Source organism: Rattus norvegicus, chromosome 15 (assembly GCF_021556685.1).
Source record: "Rattus norvegicus strain SHRSP/BbbUtx chromosome 15, alternate assembly SHRSP_T2T, whole genome shotgun sequence".
NCBI lineage: Eukaryota > Metazoa > Chordata > Mammalia > Rodentia > Muridae > Rattus > Rattus norvegicus.
This window is the reverse complement of record NC_141548.1, coordinates 85,532,501-85,558,488: the sequence shown is the minus strand read 5'-3', so window position 1 is coordinate 85,558,488 and position 25,988 is coordinate 85,532,501. Positions and strand designations below refer to the sequence as shown.

Sequence of the window (25,988 nt, the reverse complement as noted above, 5' to 3'; positions counted from 1 at the left end):
TATGCCATAACCCTAGAGGTCATGAGCCTACTAGTAGTAGGAGAACCTAACTTCTGCCATTTTCCTAACCCTAGCTTCATTCTAATTAATTATCTGCAGACAAGTGTGGCTCTCAGCCCTCATCAAAGATGCTTCTTTTTACAGTAGATGGAGATGACCACCACTATCTACAAATGGTCAAAATGCTAAGTGAGCATGGGGTGCCCAGTGGTAATTGGTTTACCAACAATGATACCCCTACACTTAAGGCTCAGAGACAGTTGAGAAAGAGGAGATGGAGATGCCGTAAGAGCCTGAAAACCAGGGTGCCTGCTGCAAGACAGTTCTGAGGACCAGGGTGCCTGCTGCAAGATCTTTCTAGATGTAACAGGAAAGCCACACCCAAGAAATGTCAGCAACATGTTTGCCCAAATGATATCTACATACTAATGACTCTAACTAACAGGGTAGCAAGGATCGGGAAACTTCCTAAGAGTCTTGGGATGAGCTCCTTAATGTTATCCAACCAGAAGTGGTCAACCCTAAACACATGAACATATAAGTAGCATTAATGGGACTCATTAGGTTATGTGTGTGTGTGTGTGTGTGTGTGTGTGTGTGTGTGTTATTCTGTATGTGTACATATGTGTGCACATGTGTGTGTAAATAATAACTAAAGAAGAGGTCATGAATTTGTGAGGAATGGTGGCCAGACTTGGAAGGGGAGAAGAAGGAGGGGTGGAAATGTTGTAAATAAAGTAAAATCTCCAAAAAAGGAGGAGAAGGAAGATGAGAAGGAGGAGGAGGTCTCTAGAATCAGGTGCTCAGGCAGGCAGGATTCTGGCTCTCTTCAGTCTTCTGGTTCTGACCTGTGTCCTGGCCCTCACATGTTCCGGAGAAAGAATACCTTTACGTTTTTGGAGAGGAGACAGACTAGTTAAGAGTCTTGCCACACTGGAGGCTCCTGGCCCAGGCAGGGAATTTTCTCAGACCAGCCTCCAGGCTCTGCCTGTAGCTGCAGGTTGGGGGGGGGGGGGACTCATCTTCCTTCAGCCCCCAAGGTTCCACATTTTGGGTGCAGAAGGTAATTCATTCATGCAACAACTTGAAATACCCAAGATGCAGTGCTTCAAAGATTTGTGAAGATTTGCAACTCAAGCCTTCAAGACCTGCCAGCGACAGGAGGTATGCTATGCTTGTTATGCTATGCTTGTTACCCCTGTCAACGATCCCTCTGCAGACTCACTCTGCCAGGGATTGCTATTGGCTAGCACACCAAAGCCCCTAAGAGCGTTCAAACTGCAATACTTGCCAACAGTCTGTTGGCTGTCACCCTGAAGCCTGGTGAGAGCACAGGACTGTAACACTTGTAACTTCCGGGCTAGGCACCCTGAGGCCTGTTGAGCTGCAACACTCACAATCTTTCTTAATTTGCACCCTGAAGACGGCCGAGAGCGCAGAGCTGTAGCACCGAGACCGAATCTTGGTTGGCATCCTGCCGCCGCCAAGGACCTCAGAGGAACCACTTCTGTGTTTGAGTCTTTACTGTCCTCTTTGAATTGTTTCAACATAGCAAATACAGTTTCCTAATTTTCCCTTTGCCGTCTACTTACTTCATTATTAGAAGGTGTGTGATACAGAAGAACTAACCATTTCAGCTGGTGAACTGGCTGGAAACTCAACGAAAATTCAACGGTGGGAACCCATGGGAAGTCAACAGGAACCATTGCAATTAATGGAACATTTTTGGAATGCTGAGAAAGAGGCGGACTTTGCCATGCTTCTGTTGTTTGGAGCATTTATGCTTCTCTAGAACAAAATACCAGGACTCTGTAAGCGATTTCAAAGTGATTGAGACAGCTATCGGTTTCCAGGCTTGCTCTAGTGAGCCCAGTCAACCCCCTGCTAGGGATGTTGTTCTTGTTTCTTTGAGTTTCCTTTCGTGGATATCTGCCACCACTCACGAAGGACTGAGGTAAGGTTCTGAAGAAACTGAAGGTTTCTGGTATGAGTGACACCAGACTTACTAGGGGGTGTCCTGACCAAACCTGGCCTGACTACCTGCTAAATTGTTGGCCACCGAGACTTGCATTTAATTTTTTCTTTCTTCCAAACTGCACATGACCAAAAACTTTTGTCTTGTGGGCCTCTTGGTCGCTGGCTGTCACACCACAAGCAGTGAACATGCCAAGAGGCCTATAGGTTGCTAAGTTGTGATCAACACCTAACAGGTGTGTTGTGATCACCTGATGCAGAAGGCACTGGGACGTGGGGACATTACAAGCTGTGCACCTGCAAGGGGCTTCCCATCGAAAGCTGGCAAGTCTGCTGGTACAGAGTCCCTTGTAAGCTTGGCACAGGGTTTCACATCAGGTTGGTGCAGCACAGGGTGATGACGTAAAACCATCCTGTTTTCTTGAGGAAGGTAAGAGGCCTTCCTCTTGGGGATATCCAGGTTTGTCTCGTGATATTGTTCTGTACAACCGGAGGCCATGGAGGCAATGAAGGACAGGAGCTGGGAGGATACATGATCTTGAATGCCTTCTTCAGGGACCAGAATCATTGATTATTCACTGTGGGCATGGGTTAGTCTGGAACCCTAACAAGAGTCTGCAAACTAAAAATTCCCAAGAGGTTGTAATATTTTCCATTGCTCTTCTTCAGGTTCATTTTTCAAATATCTAAAATGTTTTGTAATTAACTTGGTGGAATTTGTTGACTTGAATTTGATGACTCTCAGGGTACTTGGTGATATTTTCTCTGGAAATATGCTTGAGGTGAGTGTTAAAGGTTCTCCTCAGGGACTATTGTATGGTAGTTAACAGATGGTGGGACCTATGCATGTATTGGAATTGGATCTGAGTGGTGTTTCCTTGGGGTGGCATCAACATTGATCAATAGGCTTTTCAGTGTTTCCTGAAGGGATTCTCTCCTGTACAGAGAGAGCACAATGAGGAGGACATTCCCTAGTGTCCTCATTGTCAAGTCCTCCAGGAGGTTTCTCTTAATCTTCCCTTCTAACCAAGAAATAGGATTCCCTCACATACAATGTGCTGCCCATGACAAAGCCTAAAGTTTTTACAACTTGTGAAACTGAAAATAAAAACAAAAGAATTATTTTGCTTTTTCCAGACTTTGTTTAAATGTTGCATGTAAGTTCAAACTCAAAAACTGGTGAAAGTGTCATTTTGAATATTTAACTACCAAGTTTGGAGGCCTAAGAGGGACTAACATGGCAGTCAATTCTTGGTGTTAGCCCTTTAAAATCTAGTAGGAATCAGGGACCAACGGATTTCTTTTGAAAGGCTCCTATTCTGATAAAGTAACTCTCCTTTTCTTCAGAGAGACAGAATGAAGAATTCCAAGACCAGATTCTAACCATTGTACAACCTGCAGAGAGGGAAGACAATGGAGAAGAATGTTCTCTCTGCTTCCAAAAAAAAGTCATGTAGAGGACCATGACCCATCCCAGCAGATGGTGTATTTGGAAAAGGAACAATGTAATTATTTCCAGGTCCTTGAAAGTAACTCTTACTAGATTAAAAAATTGGTTTTAGTGGAAAAATGTTAATTCTTGACCACTATTGTTGTCTTAAACACTCAGCATGAAAGTATAAAACAAAACAATTGCAAAGGAATTTGGGCCTCTGACTTGAATGTACATTTCTACTGCAGAAGGCTCTTCTAACAGTGAAAAAACAAATTGTGTACTGATACCTTGGTATGAAAATCTTAACTAGATGGTTTTCTACAGACAACTGGAAATAGAGCAGAACTTTTTTTTTTGTTTTGTTTTTTTATTTTTTTTATGAATATTTTTTTTATTAACTTGAGTATTTCTTAAATACATTTTGAGTGTTATTCCCTTTCCCGGTTTCCGGGAAAACATCCCCCTCCCCCCTCCCCTTCCTTATGGGCGTTCCCCTCCCAACCCTCCCCCCATTGCCGCCCTCCCCCCCATAGTCTAGTTCACTGGGGGTTCAGTCTTACAGGACCCAGGGCTTCCCCTTCCACTTGTGCTCTTACTAGGATATTCATTGCTACCTATGGGGTCAGAGTCCAGGGTCAGTCCATGTATAGTCTTTAGGTAGTGGCTTAGTCCCTGGAAGCTCTGGTTGCTTGACATTGTTGTACATATGGGGTCTCAAGCCCCTTCAAGCTCTTCCAGTTCTTTCTCTGATTCCTTCAACGGGGGACCTATTCTCAGTTCAGTGGTTTGCTGCTGGCATTCGCCTCTGTATTTGCTGTATTCTGGCTGTGTCTCTCAGGAGCGATCTACATCCGGCTCCTGTCGGTCTGCACTTCTTTGCTTCATCCATCTTGTCTAATTGGGTGGCTGTATATGTATGGGCCACATGTGGGGCAGAGAGCAGAACTTTGAGGAGAAGTCCTTTGGGGGCTCTAATTAAACACACTTCTTTTTCTTTGTACTCAGAGGAGGGACAACTAGTCTTCAAGATGTTCAGAGGAACAGGCTTGAGCCCAGATCTTGGGGTCTGACTCCACTAGGGCTGTTCATGTGTTCACTAATGTTTTAGGTATCTAACTCAAGCTCAGAGGACCTGTATAGCAGCCTGTAAAATGAAGAAAGAACTTGGTGACCAAAAAATTGCCTGCTTGCTATGAGAAGCAGTTGTGGTCACTGCTGTTTGCTCCTAGAAACCACAAACCATTGATTTGTATGAAAAGGGGGTGATGAATTTATTCACTTGTTCATAATTCATGAAGAGTTCCATCTGGAGAAGTTGGGGGTTTTCATTATCCCCCATAATTCACATAACTCTTAATGATCCACTTTTATTGACAATTTTTAAATTTAAATTTTAATTACATCTTTTTTCCTAACTCCTCCCACACATTTCTCATTCCTTCTCATATTTATGGCTTCCTTTTCCTTCAATTATTATTGTTTTACATACCACACACACACACACACACACACACACACACATCACAACCTGCTGGGTATGTCTACTGTTGCCTGTATGTATGATTTTTAGGGCCATCCATTTGGTATTTCATCTTGGACAAACATCTAGAAGGCTCATCTAAGGGGAGACTAATTTTCCCTCTCTCAGTAGTCATTATTAACCCATGTTTGACTACTCCTTCACAGCAGATGTCAGGGCCAAGAGAGCATCCCTCTTCCTGAGTGCTGGGATTGAGCACTGATATGGGAGGATGCATCAGGCCCTGATAGCCTGCATCAGATCAAAAAAATATTGTTGCCATGCAAGGCCAGAGAGATTTTTTGGCAGTTGTAACTCTCCAAAACAGAAGGAGAGTAGACCTTCTAACTGTCGAGGAGGGGGCTATTCTTCCTCCTAGAAGAGGGTGGGCAAAAAAAGAGATAAATGAAAGAAAGTTACGGGAGTGTCTCCATAACGACCACAAGCTGATAGAAATTTGCAGAGTGCGTACAGAAGTACCCATCTCTCTCCCTTTGCAATGGCAGAAAGCGGTGCCTTGGTGAACCCATAAAAGAAAGATTATACTTGGAGTCCCTTATCCAAGAGTGGGTCTGGTTTATGAAGAGTTGTGCTGTTTTAATCTAGTTGTCATCTGAAGCAGTCTAATGTAAAAGTCATCCTGAATGAAGACCATCTTGCTTGTTGAACTGCATAGCAAATAAAGTGATATCCAGGACTAAGGAAATTGGTCTTATCCAGTCTTTTACGGGAGTCTTACAGGGGAAAAATTTGTTTTGCTGCTGGTCTGACTCAGAACAGCACACAAAGCCACCATCAGATATCAATCTGTGTGTTGTTTTCAACATATTTTATGGGGGTGTGTGTGGGGACATTTTCAATTCCTTATTGCTGTCAGCAAATGACCTCAGATCTGCTCACTGCCTCTCTCATTCACATACATTGTTCTGAGTCAAAGGCATGAAAAACTCATAAAGGAGAAATAGGAAACATGACACAATCGAGGCTGTGTTGTTCAGCTGAACTTGTTAGTGTTAATTACATTGCAAACCCAAAGTATAGTCATTGGTTGCAAGATTCGCTTATAGGTGGGTTAATCCTGAATGGGTTGAATTTACAGTGTGTAGGAAGAATGAGTACATAGTCTCAAGGCACATGTGACTTATTACAGGCTGAGTGAATGTTTGATTTGTAAAGGCAAGTTTCATGTAGTAGTTCTCAGAACAACCGTTCCCACAGAAGAGAATTGTCTGCGTGAATCAATAAAGAATAACTGAGGGTATAGCGCAAAACTTGAGTGTGCTTCCTCGACCTATCAACAACTAGCAGAACCATGGGGTTCATGGTTCAAGAGGTGGCAGTGAATGTCTTGGTTGCCTCCCCTCACAGGGCCTTTAGAAAATACTCATTAGTACTGCTCGTTAGTAACACTCTTCTTGGTTCTATTATTTGAACCCTATTTATTGAGCTTCTTAAACATTCATCTCCTCTTGCCTAGAATAGTACAAACTTGAAATGTGTATATATATATATATATATATATATATATATATTCAACCCCTTATAGAAATGATGTTTGGAAGATCCCCCAACTGCTACCCCCCTTAACTATTCCTTGTCCTAACAGCAGATAGGGCTACTTCTTCAGAATGGGAATTATAGAGGTAGAAAGGGTCCCAGCCAGAACCCTTAGAACAAAGTGCTGTTGGCAGTAGAATGTCATTTGGCAGGCCACCTTGCAGTCCTACCTTAGTAAAGTGGCTTTAGGGAATGAGGCAAAAATCTCAATTGAACAAAAACAGACAGGAATTCCTCAAGCACATTCGGGTCAGAGAAACAGACTGCAGCCGATGATATGATGGTCACACCATTAGCAACGCAGGCCGTGATAACAGTCAAAGTATGGCTTCTGGTAGAGCACCTAGGAACAGTCTGGATACGGAAGTGATGGGAGTGTCTCCATAACGACTGGCAAGCTGATAGAAATTTCCAGAGTGTGTAACAGAAGTACCCATCTCTCTCCCTTTGCAATGGCAGAAACCAGAACCTTGGTGGACCCATTGCTCCCTTTCCTTTTGCATTTTATTTGTGGGTACACACCTTTAGATGCTTAGGGCCTACCCGGTTCTATTCAATGAAGAGAGGAACTGGGGAATTCATCCATGCAGATCGTTCATTAGATGAGGAAGAAGAAGAAGGATTTCTAAGGAGGCAGCCTGAGGATCAAGTGTGGCTTGTAACCAGTTCCTGGCCAGGATCATATCTCTTGGATGCTCTTTTGAGAATAAAGATGACATTCAAGACTCACTGGTGACAATTTCTGTCTCAGGCAGGGTCTCAGTCAGTCTCCAGGACTAAACCTGAAGGGAGAGTTCATCCCCATAGCTGTTCCCAGGTTCTAAGACTCACCAGTTCAGAAACCTGTGGCTCCAGACTTTGAATTCTGCTTCTCCAGAACAACTCCAACCTCCATGCCAGAGACCTGTGTTCTTGCTACCATTATAGGTAATACTTTTTTCCTAGAATTCTCTGCCAAGACCAGCTCTTCCCTGGCATCTGAGAACTTTTGATTTGTAACACTTTCCAACAACCATTTGGATGTCATCCAGACACCTTGTGGGAGGGAACATAGGTCTATCACACTTGCAACCTCTGGGCTCCGTACCCTGAAGCTGCTGAAGACTGAATGCTGTGCTGTTCCTATTCCTCTCCCAGCCACTTCCCAAGGCTGCTCAGAGCGCAGCGCATGTGTCAGACACATTCTTGATTTGCATCCTGATGCCTGGGCATGCACAGAGCAAAGTGTGTAAGAGAAAGAAGCTCAGGGGACAATCAGAAAAGAGTAGGTATTCTGGTTATCCTAAGCAGTCAGTGAAGACTCAGAGAAAAGGATTTGTGGTCATAGGTTGAGGATCCGGCCATGTTCAGATGCTGTTTGTCAGCCTGAATTGGCATTGCCAACCTTGGTCCAGATTGGGAAAGCCCACAGAGAGGTTCAATATCTGCTCCAACGGTAGCTGTGTTCATCGCAGAACCATCTAGGAATTTGCATAATATGCGTGGACTCCATACAACTTCCAGGGGAAAGGTAGGTTCTTATTCTCAACAAACGAACAAACATTTAGGGAGACTATGGGCAGAGGTCATATCTAGAGGTCTTTGTGTATGATTCTATAATTTACTGTTGTAGAGTTTATGTAGCTGGTGTTTAGAGTGACCTTGATGCATTGAAAGGAAACATATCTAAGTTTTTACATTAGTTTTGTGTGTGCGGATGTGTCTCTGTGTACATATGTGTATGGACACATACATGGCACGGCTCTTATGTTGTTAGAGAACAACTTTGGGAGTTGGTTCTTACTTCCATTCTCCATGTGGGTCCTTGGTATTGAACTCAAGTTGTCAGGCTCAAGTGCCTTTACCTGTGAGCCACCTCCCCAGCCCCAGCTTTCACAGGAGATTAAAAACAGGTGGGGCTGAAGCAAAAAAAAAAAAAAAAAAAAAAAAAAGGAAAGGGGAAATGATGTAATTCTAATTCTTCCTAGCATAAGTGTCCATATTTACTCCATTTATTTACATACATGAATGTTGTAGATAATTTCTCTTTTGCAAAGGAACTCCACAAATGTTATCACCACTATTACTATGAACATTTTTGTTGATTTTTGAGACAGGGTCTTGCTTTGCAGCTTAGACTATCCTCAAACTCCCAATCCCTCAATCTCGGCTTTCTCTGTCCTGGAGTTAGAAGTGCTCTCTACTACATACTCTGATACTCTCAAACAGAATAGAAGAAAGCCAAAATTCTGAGCGATAACTATTTTTGTAGTGGTGAGTCTTCACTCTCAACCTGGCCCATCCTAGAGAGAGTCTTGGTGGGGAATCATTTAGATGTGGGCATATCAGTGGTGGTGGTGGTGGGGAGTGTTGATTGTTAATTGAGGTGAGAAGACCATCCCTGAAAGTGGGTTGTATCATTCATGGGCTGGACCCTGGAGTGGATAAGAGCACAGGAAGCTAGCTGGGTCCCAAGCAAGTTTCCCAGCCATCAAGCAAGCCTAAGTTTATTCTTTCTTTGCTCTTGTCTGTGGATTTGAATGCAACAGAGTTGTTTGTGTTCTGATCTTAGCTTACAAGAAATGAGGAACTGTGGTGTGGAATTGCACCAGTGGAATAAACCCTGTTCTCCCCTAAGCTGCTTTTGATCAGGGTGTTTTATTGCAACAGAGACGATGAGACAGCAGCAGGGAGGTCTGGAGATGCTATTTGCAAGGCAAACTTTCCATGAAAATGGAGAAGTGACCACGATGGTCTTAGTTGTCTCACCACAGACAGGCTTCGAAAAGGAAGCGATGGGCATGCATTCGAGAAGGGGAGAGCCTCTTCATGAAACAGCTCTAGCAAATTGATCCCCGCAGATGTGCCTAGCTCAGAGGAAGATAGACAATAGCCAACTGATTTATGAAAGGATGCTTAATCTCAGTAATGGGGCAAGTATACATTGAGGATGGCCGTTATTAAAAAGACTGTGGGTAGAAGGTGTCGGTAAGGGTATGGGACAAAGGAGAACTTGCACATGGTTGGTGGGAAGGCAAATCCATAAAGCCATCATGAAAAACAGGAATGGGGGGTGTTGAAAGCAGAATCACTGTGTAATTTGCCAAGCTCACTAGGGGTTTGATGCCCCAAAGAAATGAAGTCAGTTTCCTGGAGAGCCATTGAACTCCTGTGCTCACTCTAATCCTATTCACAATGGCCAAGGGGTAGAAACAACCTTCGTCTATTAAGTGATGAAAGGGCAGAGCAGGGGGCATATATACAAAGAGCAATGCTAGTCAGTCACTAAGAGTTCACTCCTCTCAAAAGGGACCGAAGGCATGCAACTGGAGATCACTGTGACACAAGAAAGGCCCTGAAGGACAGATACAGCCTGCCCTCAAGTATCTGTGCAGTAGTAGTAAAAGTTGACCTCATAGGAATTGAAAGTGAAGTGATTGCTAGAAGTTGGAGAGAGATCAAGAGAGAGAAGCTATGAGGACAGATTGATCCGCGGGAACTAAATTAGTTAGGTAGGCACAATAAAGTTCTGGCATAAAAGAAAACAGACAGCACACAACAGAAAATGTCAACAGGAAACCCAAGCAAACACACAAGCAAGCAAAATAAGCAAACTCTCACAAACACAAGCTCTGGTCTGCCGTTGAGCAGTGAGGTGGCTGTAGAGAGCAGCCATAGATTATACGTTTCAAAAGCCCAGAGGAAGGATTCGAATGTTTTTACCATAGACACATGATGCTATTGGAAACCGCTTTGTCAGTAAAATGCTTGCCATACAAGTATGAGGGCTTGGGTTTGAATCCCCAGCTCCCACATAACAATTGAGAGTGTGGGGGGTGCAGTCTCGTAGCCCCAGAACTAGATGTGGAGACAGGAAGATCCCCAGAATGCTGGCCAGATCACCTAGCCAATCAGAAAGCTACAGGTTCAGGGAGATCTTGTCTCAAAAACTAAGGTGAAAGACAACTGAGGAAAGACATCACCCATGCATGCATCCCTACACACACATATACAAAAGAAGTGCTCAGTGTTTGAGGAGATGGATATATTTAATCAATTTTAACATTGCACACATATACTTATGCCGAAACATCATTATCCTACCAAGATGTGCTATTTAATGTCTTTATACAGTCATTACAAATAAACATAGTCAAAACGTCTAAACATTTTGATAAATGCGTTTCTTTGTTTTTCCAGAGCAAAGTAGCAGCCCTTGTTTTCCAGAAAAAACATCACATTGATCAAAGTAGTGTTGGTTGTAGCCCTGTGTAGAACCACAGAGAGAACTACAGCCACTGCTGGTCACATCTTCAGAGATCCTGGCTGGCTGGTGGCTCCATTGTAAGCCCCAGGAATGACCTTGGTGCAGAGTCACAGGGATCAGAGTCTCCAGGTTTTCTGATCTTTTATTTCAGTTCTTCAGAGGGACAGAACTGAATGTGTGTGTATGTATGCATGTGTGTGTTTGTGTGTGTGTGTGGGGGGGGTCTGTGTCTGTGTGTGCGCACACACGGATGTGCACGTGTGGGGAGAGAGAGAGAGAGAGAGAGAGAGAGAGAGAGAGAGAGAGAGAGAGAATGTGAGTGTATGTGGGGAAGTGAGGAGGAGAGAAGAAAGAGGGAGGGTTATTTACTCAGTACAGATGTTGGTTCACAACACTGTGGAGGCTGACAGACCCAGGGAGAAGCACTTGATAAATTGGAGACCCAGTGGAGCTCTTCTTCCGGTGGGTCAGGATAAATCTAGAGAATATAGAGCCAGTGTTGAAGCTCCAACCCAGCCAGCAAGACTGAGACCCAGGAGGGGCAGATATTTTCTACCCCACCCCCACCCACAGATCACTTCTGGCCAGCTAAAGGGCAATGTGGAGGAAGACTTCCGTCTGTTCTAGAGTGCCTGCTACTGATACCCATACTAGGGAGGGTGTTAGGCCGTACTCGGCTCATCAGTGGAAAAAGTCATGTGTTTAAATTTGTAGCAGTTGGAATTGCTGACTGGGATGGGGCGCTTGCTTTTCGGTTTCCTTTCTCCCGACACCGCCCTTCTCTCCTGTGATGCTGTTGAGCAAAACCTGATGAGTCAGCCTGTGTGTGACCATTGTTTCAGCTCGCAGCAAGCAGCTGGCATATCTTAGTAGAAGCTGCCACACTGTCCTGGCTCTGTGCTCACCAGCCCTGAAGGAAGAAAATGGAACCGGCTTTTTAACAAAGACAATAAAACGAAGATGACCGAATCACCACAGAGATGATGCTTTCTACAAGTCAGTCACAGAAGCGAGCATAAAGCTTAGTGTTCGCCACTTCCAGTACAAATGGGTTGCATGGGTGCGTCCATGTTCACGTGTGGGATTGCACACGCACACGTGTGTATTTGTGTGTGTGTATGTGTGCATGCGCGTGTGCATGCATACACACGTGTATGCAGGAAAATATTCAGAAAAGAATAATCAAAAGCAACATTTGGGTTATATTATTTTTTATTTCATCAATATGGACAATATGTATGTGTCAGAGAAAAATAAATTTAGTTAAAAAAATGAATTTACTTTGCATTAAGCTTTGCATTGTTAGAAGTCACTAGTCTGTGTTTGCTTTGAATGTGTGTGTGTCCTTTCTGCATTCTTTACCGACTTGTTAAAGTTTGGGTAGAATTTTACAGGCTTGCAGAAAACCACTGCATCCCCAGGGAAGTGAGGGAATGGGAACCACTGGATGAATTCCTGGCTATGAAACCATCTGAGGTGCAATCAGCTGGCAGAGTGTTTTGTGATACCTGTTTGTGGGTGCTCAGACTTCTGATAACCCATCAGAATTATTTCCTGAACAAAACACCAATGGCTTATGCTCTAAGATCAAGAATCGACAAATGGGATCTCATAAAACTGCAAAGCTTCTGTAAGGCAAAGGACACTGTGGTTAGGACAAAACGGCAACCAACAGATTGGGAAAAGATCTTTACCAATCCTACAACTGATAGAGGGCTCGTATCCAAAATATACAAAGAACTCATGAAGTTAGGCTGCAGGGATACAAAAAACACTATTAAAATGGGGTTCAGAGCTAAACAAAGAATTCACAGCTGAGGAATGCCGAATGGCTGAGAAGCACCTAAAGAAATGTCCAACATCTTTAGTCATAAGGGAAATACAAATCAAAACAACCTAAGATTCCACCTCACACCAGTCAGAATGGCTAAGATCAAAAACTCCGGTGACAGAAGATGCTGGCAGGGATGTGGAGAAGGAGGAACACTCCTCCATTGTTGGTGGGGTTGCAGACTGGTACAACCATTCTGGAAATCAGTCTGGAGGTTCCTCAGAAAATTGGACATTGAACTGCCTGAGGATCCACCTATACCTCTCTTGGGCATATACCCAAAAGATGCCCCAACATATAAAAAAGACATGTGCTCCACTATGTTCATAGCAGCCTTATTTATAATAGCCAGAAGCTGGAAAGAACCCAGATGCCCTTCAACAGAGGAATGGATACAGAAAATGTGGGACATCTACACAATGGAATAATACTCAGCTATCAAAAACAATGACTTTATGAAATTCATAAGCAAATGGATGAAACTGGAAAATATCATCCTGAGTGAGCTAACCCAATCACAGAAAAACACACATGGTATGCACTCATTGATAAGTGGATATTAGCCCAAATGCTTGAATTGCCCTAGATGCACAGAACACATGAAACTCAAGAAGGATGACCAAAATTCGAATGCTTCACTCCTTTTTTAAAAGGGGAACAAGAGGGGCTGGGGATTTAGCTCAGTGGTAGAGCGCTTACCTAGGAAGCTCAAGGCCCTGGGTTCGGTCCCCAGCTCCGAAAAAAAGAACCAAAAAAAAAAAAAAAAGGGGAACAAGAATACCCTTGGGAGGGAATAGGGAGGCAAAGTTTAAAACAGAGACTGAAGGAACACCCATTCAGAGCCTGCCCCACATGTGGCCCATACATATACAGCCACCCAATTAGACAAGATGGATGAAGCAAAGAAGTGCAGGCCGACAGGAGCCGGATGTAGATCTCTCCTGAGAGACACAGACAGAGTACAGTAAATACATAGGCAAATGCCAGCAGCAAACCACTGAAGTGAGAATGGGACCCCCGTTGAAGGAATCAGAGAAAGGACTGGAAGAGCTTGAAGGGGCTTGAGACCCCATATGAACAACAATGCCAAGCAACCAGAGCTTCCAGGGACTAAGCCACTACCTAAAGACTATACATGGACTGACCCTGGACTCTGACCTCATAGGTAGCAATGAATATCCTAGTAAGAGCACCAGTGGAAGGGGAAGCCCTTGGTCCTGCCAAGGCTGACCCCCCAATGAATGGGGTTGTTGGGGGGAGGGCGGTAATGGGGGGAGGATGGGGAGGGGAACACCCATGTAGAAGGGGAGGGGAAGAAGCTAGGGGAATGTTGGCCTGGAAACCAGGAAAGGGAATAACAATTGTAATGTAAATAAGAAATTCCCAATTTAATAAAGATGGAGAGAAACAAAAAGAAAGGTACTGTGTGCGGTTCTCTCAGGGGCATGCTACAGTGTGGTGTTGAGTCCTAGTTAACTGTGGATGGTTGACGGATTATCTGCAGACCGAATCCTAGTTGACAATTGATAGCTCAGCAATAATTTGCAGAGTCCTAGATAATTTTGATAGTTGAGGGATTATCTGCAGCTGACTATACTGCCTTATACTAGATACTTGATAAAAACAGGATACAGTGGATTTTTGCTTATTTAAGCAGATTTAGCCTCTAGATGGCCTTTGCAGCAGTGCTTGTGTGCTCACAGCAGTAGAGAGAAGGAAGGGGCGTTATGATCATTTGAGCTATATGGAAATTTGCAGTGGGAGTGTAGCTCATGAGGAATACGGGTAGGGATCCTCAAAGGGAGGTCTGGGTTCAGCCCTTTGACATTTCCACATCACACTGCAGACCTTGTTGAAAAGTCAAGTCCTTTTCCTTCCCCAAAATTCTCTTCCCTGAACTTCAAGGGAATTTCTCTCGCCATTTGTAGATTTATGAATCTCCCCGTCTGTTTCTTTCTGCGCACATGAGCTTGATGGCATGGCTGTGTTGGGACCTTTAGTTGTTGTCATGATTTGCTGACCCTGTTTCTTTGGCTCAGGAAGCAACATTGTGTAGGGAGTGTACCATGGAGCAAAAGCTCCTTCACATGGGTGGCTAAGGGATGAGTCAATGAACAAAGAGGTCCAGGGGGTTGGAGTCTCACAGTCCCCTTCAAGGACATACCCTCAGCGATCTGAAGCCATCCCTCTAAGTCCTACTTCCCAAAACTCCACCCCCTCTCAGCAATGTCCCCCGGCACTAAGCTTTTTGGCACACGGATCTTTCAGGAAGCCCTAGGATTGAAACTGAAGCTGACAATCATGTTTTGTTTTAATGAGAGAGAGTTATTTTTCTGTCCTCTGACTGACATCTTGTTTTGTGTTTTCCCGGTTTCCATACTGTTACTTAATATCTTTGAGAGATGACTTCAGAGATCAGAGTTTTCTCCTACGCTCGGTCTCAGTGCCACCTCAGCACCTCTCTCCAACGCTGTGGGTATAACTCACGTCACATGATTTTATTGTTCTTCAGTGTGCTTCATCCTACGTTACTGACCACTGGTGGTGAGATGGACTCTTGACTGAAATATCTCTGGTTGTGGTGGTCTGTCTTCCCAGTCCTCCATACTATCCCTGGCCTTGAGGGGTTAATGTGAATACGAATCAGAAAGATTCTTGAAAACACATTTATCTGGGAACATCAGATCATGGCAATGGGAACGTGTCTGTCATTATTAACTGCACATTCAAGGAGGTTGAAGCACAGTGACGATTTTGTGATATTTTGAGACTCTCCTTGGCCTTAAAGATTGGTAATTTGGGCCATGTCAGTCCAGACTAAAGGACAGTTGTGAGTCAGACTTTCTTTTGAGAATACTTGAGTGTGAGGCCATAGTGGCTTCTGTACAGATGTGGTTCTGGCTGTCTTCTGAAATCTGCTGCTATCAGACATAGATGCATAAAATCCAGTATGGGTGTTAGGCATCTACAAAAAAGGCTCCATTTTGATTCTGACAACTTATACAAGCTTGTGAGGCCTGTCCTGGTCAAGGAATAAGGAAAATCCTCAGCTAAAGTGAGATGTAGCCAGGGTACAAAAATAGCCAGGCTGCCATGGTTAGCATCACTTTTCTCTTACACCTACAAGTCAGAGTATATATTACATATCCAATGAGTATTTAAAAGGCTTGCAGGTCACACAACTTCTGAGGAATCTCCAGTTCACTCACTGTCACACAATTACATCTATTTTAATAATTTAGGTACCGTGACTGCACGTAAATTGCCCTTATCTTATTGACCCTTTAGCTTTTAAGGAAACACAATAACTTACATCACAACACAATCAGACATTCTTCAGTTTTGTGTTTTACACTTAAAAAAGAAAATACAGCTTCCTCTCATTAATGAGTGATATTTGTACCTGCCAAAACCTGTGGAATTTGTTATTTGGTCAAGTGCAGTTTATGAGCAGCATAGGAACGGTAGTGGTGCTGTACACGACTGTCTTCTGACTCCAGCAGATGCCATCTTTCAAAGTTTAGGTGTATCTCTTGCAAAAGATCATCTTAGCTGGGTGTGGTAGTTTGACTAAGCTAAGACACTGGGCTTGCCCACGGTTAACCTTCCCTCATAGAACAAGGGCAAGGTGAGGGCCAGTGGGGATCCATTGCAACCATTGCTCCCAAACAATTCTATACAGCTGTACCCCGACTGAATGTGGCCTCAGGCTTGGTGAAGGGTTAGTGTGCATAGGCTAGGGAAGATTAGAGGAAGGGGCTCTAACTATGTGGCTATAGGGAAGCCACCATCCATGATGGATTAAAGACTTTTATAGTCCAGTTGCTTTACAGAGGCAGGGGGATCACTCATTGTCCTGTCAGTAGCCCTGCACCCATGCTCTGTTAATAAGGCCAGGAAACTCACTGTTGTCCCAGAGAGAACTTTGGTAGCATTGAACTTTGGTTTGTCCTTGGAATCCTATAAAGACTTGGCTGAGTATTCCTCCAGCCATTGCCACGGAGAAAATTCTCACAGGAGCTGATTTGCAAAGCTCCCAGTTCCCGTGTTTCAGGAGAGACATTCCTGTCCATTGGAATGTTTGTCGTCATTACTCACAATGCTGTGTGTTTATTTAATGCTGTCTTAGTATTTCCTCATACTCCCAGAAAAACAGAAATGACAGTCTGATCTCTCATGATGGTTTAGAGCCTTGGTACTTTCCACAAGATTACTTTGATCCAGCTTTGCAGAGTTCTCACCGAGCTCTCTGTCCTTCCTCTTTCCCTGCTATCCACAAAGAATAGTCTCCTCTGTCTTTTCAAGACTCTAAAAATATGTTTATTTTTGACAATAATACAAAGATAACATTATTACTATATATAATACATCATAGCCATTTTCAAGTCTCATTACCTTGCTTCCCTTTTCCCAAGAAGTCCCCCTCTTATTCACGTATCTTCTTTTGTGTGTGACCCATTGAGCTTTGTCAGAGCTTCCTACATAAGCTTGTGGGAAGTTATGTGGGGCTACATCACTGAAGAAAGTAATGTCGCCTCCTTCCACCATTGTCTGTCAGTCATCTACCAGGAAGGAACAGGTGTCATGAGGTCTTCCCCTTCCATGAAGAAATACCGACAGAGAAAGCCAGTCTTGTGCAAGCCTTGTGCGGGTAACCAAAGCTATATGGAGTTCATGAGGGCAATGGTTACATCTCACCCAGAAGGCATCTGCAGGACATTCCCCATCTTCTGTCTTCTAGCACGTGTTCCCCGAGACTTGGAGTGTGTGCTATGGAAGGTCATGTGGGCCTGAGCATTTTACCAGTCTTTGTTCTAGGCACTAAATGATGGTCGTTACAGAGAAAAGGCAGAATGTTATTCTTTTTTCCTTCTGTTTAACATAATTCATAATTTAGGCTAGTTTACAAACGGTTTGAACTTTCTTCTGACCATGGTTTTATTTCTTGAATTGGTACACTATTATTTTGTTTTAATCAACTAAAAGTATTTGCCTTGCTCTTGGGTTGACATCAGCCGAGAACATTCTGTATGTGAGAAAACACTGCACGAAGGGTGCTGGGTATGGATGATAGGACAGGGGCAGAATCTGACTGTAATGAGAGCTCCCAACATAGATGCCCTCTCCATAGGCACAAAGGAGAAAGTATGAAACTGGAATGGGGTGGATCATAGACAATCTACCAAGAGAACAATGACGGGAAGCAAATTTGCTCTTTTGTACAACCGAGTAGGCTGTCTTTTTGCATACACACTGTCAAGGGAAGCAGCAACTAGTCCTCAAGGAAGAGGACTTCAGACAGCATGTGTTACACTGTACATCTTAACCCCACTGCAGTGTGGAGGTGACCGACATTTTTTGGTAACTGGCTTTGTTCCGAAGGGAAGCAGCTCCTTGGGCTTTTATGGAAGTGGGCAGTTCTGCAGTTTGGAGTCATCCATGCAAGTTAGGCTCCTGCCTTTCCGCAGAAATAGAGGGAGGGAGGAAAGGAGAAAGAGGTGGAGAGGGAGAGGGAGAGGGAGAGGGAGAGGGTGGGAGAGAGAGAGGGAGAGGGAGAGAGAGACAGAAAGACAGAGATAATGATAGAGACAAAGACAGAGAGACAGAGAAAGGGAGGGAGGGAGAGAAAGAGACAGAGACAGAGACTCTGAAACTCTGGTTTCTAAACTGAGGCATATGAAGAAAAGGAGGGGAAGAGGAGAGGAACCTTCCTGTACTTTCAGTAGGATCAGTGAACTTCTTCACTGCCCTCTGAAACAGAATCAAAGAAGAAAGGGGTGGTCGAAAAACCATTCACTGTGCTCCCCAGGTGGGATGATGAAGACCTAGAGGAAGCGCTCAGGAGGCTGCCGTGCTCCCAGGGTGGGATAGAGAGGGAGGGAAAGTACTCTGTGCTCCAGGGTGAACTGGACAGACACCAAGAGGAAGTGCTCGGGCATTCCACAGGAAGGCGGCCCTTGGGTAGAATGATTTCTATGGGCCAGGGTTAAGAATTAGGGGAGTGAGTGTGGCTTCCAGACTGAAGCCAGCTTCTGTCCCTTGGTATTTATTTCCCTGGAAACAGGTAGGACTGGGCCTTAGCATTCTAGTGTGTGGGAGCTGGGGCTTCCTTTTGGCAAAGGGTTTGAGTTTTGGTGCGGGGAGGGGGGTACCCAAAGGTAACACCAATCTCCCTTCCTTTCCACCTGTCTCTCTTTTCTTCCTTCTTTTCTTCTTTCTCCTCTCTTTCTTAACCAAGGAGCCCTTAATTCCCATCGATGCTTTTTAGCAGGCATTTCCTAAAAGAGATCAAAAGCTTCACAACTTTACACTTGCACTTACATCTTCCTTTTCTGGAAACTTCTTGGTTGAACAGATCTGGCAGTGAAATAGTATGACACAATAAGTAGATTTCTAAATTAATCATGTTTTGGATGGCATATGAAATGAAATGGCTGGAGATATATATATATATATGTATATATATGTGTGTGTGTGTGTGTAGTACGTGTATGTGTAGAATGTGTTTATATAGTATATGTATATGTATATGTATATGTATACACACCTTTTCTTACCCACCCTTTATCCTTGAACCATTCCTCCAAAAATAGAAAGACAAGTCTTAAGTGGAAACTGTGCTGTGTCACCGTGTGTCACAGAGTACACTCTTGTTCACACTTCTTTACTTGCAAGTGCTCATTGCAATAACTCATTGGTGTGGTTCAAGCAAGGCCTTTGGCTTCTGTTACAAAATCAAGACTGGGACTTCTCAGATAATCTCTCGGATAACCCCAGATAACCAATCAGATATCCCGTTGTTGCCCTGTGTCATGGAGATCCTATTGTTTTGGGTCTGTAGAAATGGTTCCTTTATGTACTCCAGCAGTTCATCGATGGGAAGACGCTGAGGCACAAAGCCAGCTCTCCTGCTCTCGTGACCCCAGTGGGGCTAGAAAAGCCGGTCTTTCCTAACCAACTGAAGGGCTTATGAAAAAAGATGAAGTTCCCTCTAGGGCAAGACATTCTCCTTCCTGACTGCCTTTGGCACAAAATGTGACACATAACTTTTTTCTCCTCTACCCAGTTGAACTATACTGAAGTTTTTGGACTTCCCATGATGGTGTAAGGTAGTTCTTTGAAAAAAGAAAAAGAATTTATTTCTGTACATGCACACACATTCACATCAACGTGGCTTGTGATTTTTCTGAAGAACCCTGGCTTGCGCAAAGGTCTGAAACGTGAGTGGGTTCCATAGACTCTGTCTTTGGATCTCCAGTGCCACATTCTAGTTGCTGATCAGATAGAAGTGTGAAGGAGTAAGTCTGGGAGAGGATGGGAGCTGCAAGTTCCTACCTGATTCTGCACTTTGAACAATCGAGAAATCACATCTCATCCATGGAACTAGCATCTCTGACTGTTCATCTTTCTTTTCTTTTTACTTTTAAGGATTTAAAAAAATATATAATTAAACTATTTCTTTCTAGGTTTTTTCCTTCTTCCAACTCCTCCTACATCATACCCCCTCTCTCAAATTCTTTTTAAATTGTTATTGTTATATACATGTGCATAAGTATGAAAATATAATCTCCTAGGGGAAAAATGATCCCGTGCTTACTCTCTTAGCATTCCTGGCTGTAGTTAGTTGTGTAAGTGTGGGTCTACATGAAATTTAATCTCTTCCACATTTGCATAGATATTCATGTTTTACTTGTTTTGTTCTTGTTTACCCAGCATGCATATCTTTTAACATGTAAAAACATTTTAAATTATATGAAATATAGAGGAACATGTACAGATACATTCTGCCTTACACTAACAAGTTATTTATTTTTTCATATTTATTTATTTATTTATTTATTTATTTATTTATTTATTTATACTTATTCACTTTACATCCCACTCACTGCCTTCCTCGTGGTCACCTCTTCCCACAATCCTTCACCCCGCTGCCCTTCTCTTCTCCTCTGAGCAGGTGGGCACTGACCCTGGGTATCTCCCAACCCTGGCATGTCAAATGTCCATGACGCTATTGTCTGCATATCTTAAATTGAGCAGTTAGAACCTCACTCGGGGACCCGGGAATCTTCTGTCTCTGTAGGTGTATGGAGTTTCCAGGACCAGTTTCACCCAAAGAACAAGCCTGGAGAGTGCAACCGTTTGCCATCAAGAGTGATAAGGGGGAGTTCAGACAAGGCAAGCAGCTGCTCCAGCGAGGATAACCTGGGAAAATGGCTTCCTAAGACACCCGCATGGCTAGTCTGGCCCCAGCTCTGAGTAATGAGGCTCCAGAAGCGTTCTGCCACCAGAGGAAGGGCTCAGGCAGGTGTGTGTATAACAAGGATGTCGATGTATTTTTATACTTTAGATGTTTTTTCCATTGAAGGTTAAATGCTTTCATTGGGTCCCCTCCCTCCCCCCGAATGGACATGTAGTTAGGAAGCTATATAAGTAGTTATATGTTTTTCTAGGGGTGTAACCAGAGATAGTTGGAGGGTTTATTAGACAGTTTTATCTAGATAAACAGAACCAATAGACCATATAGATGTTGATGGCAAGGTGTCTGATTCATGTTGTTATAACAAAATACCCCAAGGCTGAGTACCTAGTAAAGAACATTATTTAATTAACAGTTACAGAAAATCAAGAGTTTGCCACTATGCATCGGTTTAGTTCTGTTGAAGATCTCATGGAAGACAGTACTACAATAGTGTGGGTCAACATGAGGACAAGGGTCCACATGGCTCAACAGAAAGCCAGAGAGCAATTACTGGAATGCACCAGTCCTTTAGAAGGGCATGCCCCCAATGTCCTTCCCATAGTCCCATCTTTGAAAGGTCACACGTCTTCCTAGCACTGTCACACCTCTGGGGAGCTTATACCCTAGCAATAGATGTAGAAGAGTTTTAGTGTGGTAATGGTCTCATGTGATTATGGAGGCTAAGTAGTCTTGTGAGTTAGCAAACTAAAAGACCACGGAAGTGGGTGGTGTCAGTATGAACCTTTGATCATTACTTTTCTTTGTTCCCCTTTGAAATTTCCAGAGTAACCATCCATCTGCAAGCTCTTGCAACATTTGGGCACACACCAGCCAGCACATACTTATGAGGTTACTATTTCAGTGAACATCTGATAAAAGGTTAAATTCGAGTCAGAAAACAGATCACTTGTGGTTCGTCTCCAGACACGATGGCATAGGATATGTTTCTGTGTCCATGGTATGCTTTTTAAAATTTCGAAGTAGTCATTGGAAAGAGTTTGTGTATGGCATTCCTATGTTGAATCAATATCTTTATCATTTGAATGAAGCTTAGGAATATATGGTTGATTAGATGTAAAAGTAGACCCTTAAGGTAAATAGTAAAAATTTAGAGTTGATGCAGCAATGACATGATTAAAAAAAAAATCAAATTCTGTGATGGTCAGCTTTAGTTGTCAACTTAACCCAACCTAGATTCACTAGGAAGAGAGTCTCAATGAGGGGTGGCCTGCATTGGGTTGGCCCATGGGCATGTCTGTGGGACATTATCACAATTAAGTTGATACATGCAGAAAAACCTAGTGCACTGTGGGCGGCATCATTCCCTCAGTAGTGGATTCAGAATGATATAAGAGGAGGCACAGAGATGAGCACAGGAAATAAAGCAAGCGAGTATGCATGTGCTTACCTCTCTATGCAAACATATACTTGTGAGCACAAGAAGTGAAGCAAATGAATATGCTAATTTCTCTGTGAAGACATATGCTCTTGGCTACGGACAGGATATGACTAGCTGTTTGAAGTTCTGCCTTGGTGTCCTGTGATGGCTATTTTTGGTTGTCAACTTGACCACATCTGGAAGTTACTAAAACCTGACTGACTGGGTTCACCTATGAGAGTATTTTTTTTAATTAAATAATTTGCAATGGGAAGACCTGCTTCTAATCTGGATCTTTGAGCTGGGAAGATATACCTTTAATCTGGGCCACACTTTCTTCTGACTGCCTATATAAAGGACATGGAAGAAGGAAACTTTCTTTCTTTGCCTGCTTGTTTTGGCTTTTGCTGACACCTCCGTCCACTCATTCACTGTCATTAGAGACTACTTCTTTGGAATTCCAGAGAACCCAGAAGACTAGCTGAGACATCCAGCCTTGTAGACTGAATAACTACTGGATTCTTGAACATTTCATTAGTACTCAGCCATTGTCGGACTAGCTGGACCATAGCCTGTAAGCTGTTCTAATAAATCTCCTCTCTCTGTCTCTGTCTCTCTGTCTCTGTCTCTGTCTCTGTCTCTCTCTCTCTCTCTCTCTCTCTCACACACACACACACACACTGTAATAGGTGGAGGAATAATTGGAGACGAGGCTGGGTCTACGGTGATGCAGCTTTAATGAGTGTCTCCATGTTAGGATGAAACTTTTGGTAATCCATCTGCTTTTGAGTCACAGTTTCTCCTGTAACTAGGCTCAATAAGATATATGAGTTCAACAAACTGGACCTGGTAGAACTGTATCTTTAGTCTGACAGTGCCCCAGGTGTGATGAGCAGGTCTCTTCAAATCTCCATCTCCCCAAAGCAGCACCACAGAAAAGGAAGCCACGCAGTCAAAGCAATATTTTAGGAGCTTTACACACAGTAATGTGTCCTGTGATTTTTTTTCCAGGGACATATAAAACTAACATCTGCCTCAGACTAGGATAGCATCAACAGCCAAAGAATGATTCATACAAGTTCATCTTGATGAGTAAAGCTAGTTTATTAGGAGTTATTTATAGAGCTGTGGGTGACTAAGACGACTTACATTTTCCCCTGAAGTTGCCAATCTCCCCACCACCCTGTCTATCACCTTATTAATTTACATGGCTTTAAATCCAGAGCAGAATTAATGAAAACCTGGACGTGGAGGCCAGTATTAAACACTACAGGCTCAGATGTGAGACACAGAGAAACCCAGACTCTGAGAACGTTACATGCTCATGGGTATTCTGCATGCATCTTCAGTCACGGATCTTGAGAATCTCAACACATATTGTCTGATTGCAGGAAGGACGTTGTGTGTGGCTGCCATCTTGCATGTAGATCAGCTCAGTGCGAGACGGAGTTAGAATCTGGAAGACTGGTTTCAGTATATAATGTGTCAATCCTTCATTATCCCCACTTCATTGATGGAGAAACCAACTAGGCAATAAAAGACCAGTAACTTGCCCAAAGTTACCACGGAAGCACCTGTCTAGAAACAGATCATCTCTCTCCAAGGACTAGACCTCGTCACATTAAGCATTAAAATGAGTATGAGGATGTTGATAGTGTGATTTTACTAACAGCCAGCTTTGACCCTTTTTGGAAACTGTCAATTTATTTTTCAAGAAATTTTCCTATTATTTTGGTGTCCTCTGCTGCTATGTCTGAACCTAAATGTTTCCCAAAGGTCATGTGTTGAGGGCATGGTCCCCAGTTGATGTTACTGATGGGAGATGGCAGAAGCTTGAGGAGGTTAGCTGCTGGACAAGGAAGTTAGTTACTGGGAGTATGCCTTTGAAAGCAGACATGGTGACCCTCCTCCCTCCTCTCTCTCTTTGCTTCTTGGCCTTCATGAGACAAGCAGTTCTGCTCTGATATGTCCTCCCTACCATCATGTTCTCCTCTCATAGGCACGACAGTGCTGCCAACTGGTCATGGCTTGAAGACTCTGTCCCTTGTGCCTCAGCTCCATATCTGTGGAGATGGCTGGTGCTACAGAGGCATTTGGGTCTCAGTAATACACAGCTACTGACTTACCTGTGATGCCAATCCAATGTCTTCTGTACATGACCCTCCCTGTGTTGGGCAGCCAGGTGCTGCTGGGTAATGTGGGCCAGTCTTTCCAAGACTGAATGCTTCCTTCAGTGCCACTGTACATGACATGGGGACTGATGACATTTTTTTTCCCAGCATGGACTGTAGAATCAATCCTCAAGGTGGGTAGATCTGTTAAGTGCTTCTTTCCTTAGAACAGTGGTCTGAGAGTCATAGTTGCTTCAGGTCAAGGTAGCCTTGACCTTTTTATTCAGAAAGCTTTTATTTGTTTGGCATACACCCAAGACTTTGGATTGAAAAGTTAAGGATAACATCTCTCTGGTAGGGAAATGGTGTAGAATAGGATTTCAGTTGGTCATATGAACAGGGGTTTCTCAGAACAGAGCTCTTGGCTAGACCCATGGGCCATGAAGCATTCAACTTGGTTCTCCTGTGATTTGCCTCCACAGCAGTCAAGGAGCAAAAGGGACTACCCGTGGAAACATGGCCCTCATGTTGCCTGAATGTTGTAAAACACTGTCTAAACAACAAGGACAACAACAACTACAATAAAGACAAGGGTCTTTGGAAGCGTCTGACAATTCACATTTTTTTTCAAAGTTCCCTGATGGAGCCCATGTGGAGATTCCAAAATAGCACTTCTAGAACATTATCTTATGCTGTGTTACAGAAGAATGGGCCCCAAACAATTCAAAGATTCTGAATATACACCCGCACAGAGTAGCCTAAGGCCAGGGTGGAAAGAAAGACTCTGAAATAGCTCTTACACTTTTCCTGTTAGAATGGCACAATGTGAGGGCTAGAGTTTGGGTTATTTTAATAATCACCAATTAATGGAGGAGTGGAGGCTCAAGAGGCTCTCACTCTCCCATGGTAAAATGCTGAGATTTCCATTTGGAGCTGAGCACCTCCGCATCCCTCCTTCTCAATGATTTGATCTGTTATGAGTCTCTGCGCTAACTGCTACCCACTGTAATCAATGAGAAGCATCTTGGTGGTCAACACATTTTAAAAAGCAATGAAGCAATAGCAACAGAGCTACCATTTCAGATGAAGTAAGGGAAAACGGAAGCACAGAAAGCTTCTCTAACATATGAACTCTAAGTGCTAGGAAAGTTTTAAAATGTGGTATGGTTCTCTCATGGGCACATACAGGAACTAACCTGTGTTATACCTGATCCATTAAATTCAAGCTTGATGGCCATGGTTGTATCTTTTACACAAAGAAACTGAGCTTAGAAGTGAAGATACATATTTATACATACATAATCTCAACTACTGATACTGCATAATTTACCCGTGGAAGACATAATTATCGGTTTCTTTGGCTTGGATGTTGCTGATAGGTAATGACAAAATCACGCACAGAGAATGTTCTACATTCTTGTTCTGCCCAGGACTGAGGCTGAAATGCCTGTGTTGTGCCCGACCACCAAGGAGCCAGTTTCAATGCAATTGCACTAGGGTTTTTTAATTCAAGCTCAAGTTTGGGCTACCTACCAACCCTGATTAGCAGGACCAGGGGAGGGTGAATCCCCAAGCTCAGTTTCAAGCAAGCATTTATAGAGGCTAGCAAACAAGTAAGGAGATTTCTAGCCTGGCACACATCTGATTGGGGAGCTGTTACAGAATTTTGTTGCCCTTTAAAATAATTGACTGGTGCTG

The 25,988-nt window shown here is 43.4% G+C and overlaps 2 long non-coding RNA genes across 2 annotated transcripts; both read left to right on the top strand.

Annotated features, from left to right (window-relative positions):
- The first annotated feature begins 1,595 nt into the window (after positions 1-1,595).
- LOC148001111 (uncharacterized) lies at positions 1,596-5,627 on the top strand. Its single transcript, XR_015638483.1, has 3 exons — positions 1,596-1,954; positions 2,644-2,756; positions 3,322-5,627. It is a non-coding gene; the product is annotated as an uncharacterized LOC148001111 (long non-coding RNA).
- A 12,903-nt stretch (positions 5,628-18,530) lies between these two features.
- Positions 18,531-22,451, top strand: LOC148001110 (uncharacterized). The gene is made up of 3 exons (XR_015638484.1): positions 18,531-18,626; positions 20,643-20,867; positions 21,586-22,451. It is a non-coding gene; the product is annotated as an uncharacterized LOC148001110 (long non-coding RNA).
- The last annotated feature ends 3,537 nt before the right edge of the window (positions 22,452-25,988 follow it).